This window comes from Nuphar pumila, chromosome 10, assembly GCF_984573655.1.
Source record: "Nuphar pumila chromosome 10, dmNupPumi1.hap1.1, whole genome shotgun sequence".
NCBI lineage: Eukaryota > Viridiplantae > Streptophyta > Magnoliopsida > Nymphaeales > Nymphaeaceae > Nuphar > Nuphar pumila.
The window spans coordinates 44,408,347-44,410,718 of NC_143258.1; the positions used below are offsets into that span (position 1 = coordinate 44,408,347).

At 39.9% G+C, this 2,372-nt stretch overlaps 2 non-coding genes across 2 annotated transcripts; one reads left to right on the plus strand and one right to left on the minus strand.

The window, feature by feature from the left end:
* Positions 1-465: 465 nt before the first annotated feature.
* TRNAH-AUG (transfer RNA histidin (anticodon AUG)) lies at positions 466-544 on the plus strand. Its single transcript has one exon. It is a non-coding gene; the product is annotated as a tRNA-His (tRNA).
* A 566-nt stretch (positions 545-1,110) lies between these two features.
* TRNAN-GUU (transfer RNA asparagine (anticodon GUU)) lies at positions 1,111-1,182 on the minus strand. The gene has a single exon. It is a non-coding gene; the product is annotated as a tRNA-Asn (tRNA).
* Between the last annotated feature and the right edge of the window lie 1,190 nt (positions 1,183-2,372).

Sequence of the window (2,372 nt, forward strand, 5' to 3'; positions counted from 1 at the left end):
ATGGAGGGGCAGAGGAAGGTTCCCTTTGGTGTCCCTTCCAGTCAAGAATTGGGGCCTCACAATCACTAGCCAATATAATAATGCTTTTCTCTCATGCCTTTCTTCGTTCATAGTGCGATATTCTGGTGCCCTAGGCGTAGAGGAACCACACCAATCCATCCTGAACTTGGTGTTTAAACTCTACTGCGGTGATGATACTGCAGGGGAGGTCCTGTGGAAAAATAGCTCGGCGCTAGGATGATAAAAAGCTTAACACCGCTTTTTCTTATTAAATGAAAAGGTCATCTTATTCAAAACTCTAATTATGACATCCCCTCTCTCCCACTTCACACCTCGGAACAACGCATTGTTCTTATAGAGTAGAGAGAAACGCGCTTCCACATCTTCTTAATCCGAAATAAAATGGCTGAGGAGAGGAAAGGTTCCTTTTGGAGGGTACTTTCGAGAACGGATCCAGTGGAGACGGGGTGGGGCCTGTAGCTCAGAGGATTAGAGCACGTGGCTATGAACCACGGTGTCGGGGGTTCGAATCCCTCCTCGCCCACAACCAGCCTCAAAGGGGAAGGCCCCTTCCTTTCCTTTATTACCTCTAGGGGTAGTAAAATCATGATCGGGATAGCGGACGCAAAGCTATGAAACTCGGGTGTAGGTCTTTTGTCGAAATGCAATGGCTTTACTATTTATTGATAATAGTTACATATAGTACGCCCGGTCCAAATCAGCATATTTGTGTTTTACTCCCCATAACTCTTCCTCAGCCAGGCTTAGGCAGAATAGCAGAGCAAGTCTTAGTAGCATAGCAAAAATGTGTTCCTCGTCATTACATTAACATTAATATGCTTGCTCGCGGTAATTGTGGCCCCTCGAGAAAATCGATGATTGCATCTTTGATGCACTGCAAGTACATCACCTGAGAATTCTTAATTGGCTGGTTGTAAATAGCCCCAGGGCTATGGAACAAAGGATTATCCCGGATCTACGTCAAGGTATTGACGGTGATTCTCAAATATCGCAGAACAGAATGTCATACGATGAGATAGAATGCAATAGAAACAAAGACAGGGAACGGGTTACCTACTCCTAACGGTCAAAGCGAGCCCCTTCATTAATCTCCCCAAGTAGGATTCGAACCTACGACCAATCGGTTAACAGCCGGCCGCTCTACCACTGAGCTACTGAGGAACAACGGGAGATTAGATCTCATAGAGTTTAACTCCCGTTTTCAACCCATGACCAATATGAGCCTGAAGCTTCCTTCATAACTCCCGGAACTTCTTCGCAGTGGCTCCGTTCCATGCCTCATTTCATAGGGAACCCCAAAGGCGCTCTATTTCATTATATTCCATCCATATCCCAATTCCATTCAGTTCCCTTTCTTTGGTTTGAATGTCATTCAATCGAAGAAGATGGTATCATTGGCATAAGAGATGTCATTTCTAGTCTATATGTTTCTATTTTCTATATATGGAAAGTTAAGAAATTATCATATAATAATCGATAAGTTGCAACAGAAAAAGGGGAGGTTAATGAATGATTTTGAAATATAGTCTACTCGGTAATCTATTATTATTATTGATGAATATAGTTAATTCGGTCGTTTTGGTCGGACTTTATTATGGATTTCTAACCACATTTTCTATAGGTCCCTCTTATCTCTTACTTTTACGAACTCGGGTTATGAAAGAAGGGAGCGAAAAAGAGGTATCAGCAACAACCGCTTTTATTATGGGACTGTTCATAATATTCATATCGACCTATTATCCGCCCCTACATCTAGCATTGAGTAGACCCCATACACTAACTGTCCTAGTTCTACCGTATCTTTTGCTTCATTTCTTGTTCTTCTGGAACAATCACAAATCCCTTTTTTATCATAGATCTACTCACGGGAATTTCATTCCCAACCTTAGCATTCAATATGTATTCCTGAATAATCTAATTTTTAAATTATTCAACCATTTTATTTTACCAAGTTCAACATTAACCAGATTAGTCGACATTTCTATGTTTCGATGCAACAATAAGATATTATTTGTAATAAGTAGTTTTTTTGGCTGGTTAATTGGTCACATTTTATTGATGAAATCTATTGGCTTAGTATTATCTTGGCCATGGGAAAAAATGAGATCTAATGCACTTTTTAGATCTAAAAAGTATCTTGTGTCAAAATGGAGAAATTTTGTGTCTCAAATCTTTAGTATTCTCTTATTTATCACCTGTGTCTGCTATCTAGGAAGAATGCCATCACCTATTATAACTAAGAAACTGAAAGAAAGTTCAAAGGGGGAAGAAAAGAAGAAAACTGAGAAAGAAAGAGATATAGAAATGGAAACAATTTCTAAAACAAAGAAGATAGAGCAGGAAGAAGAGAG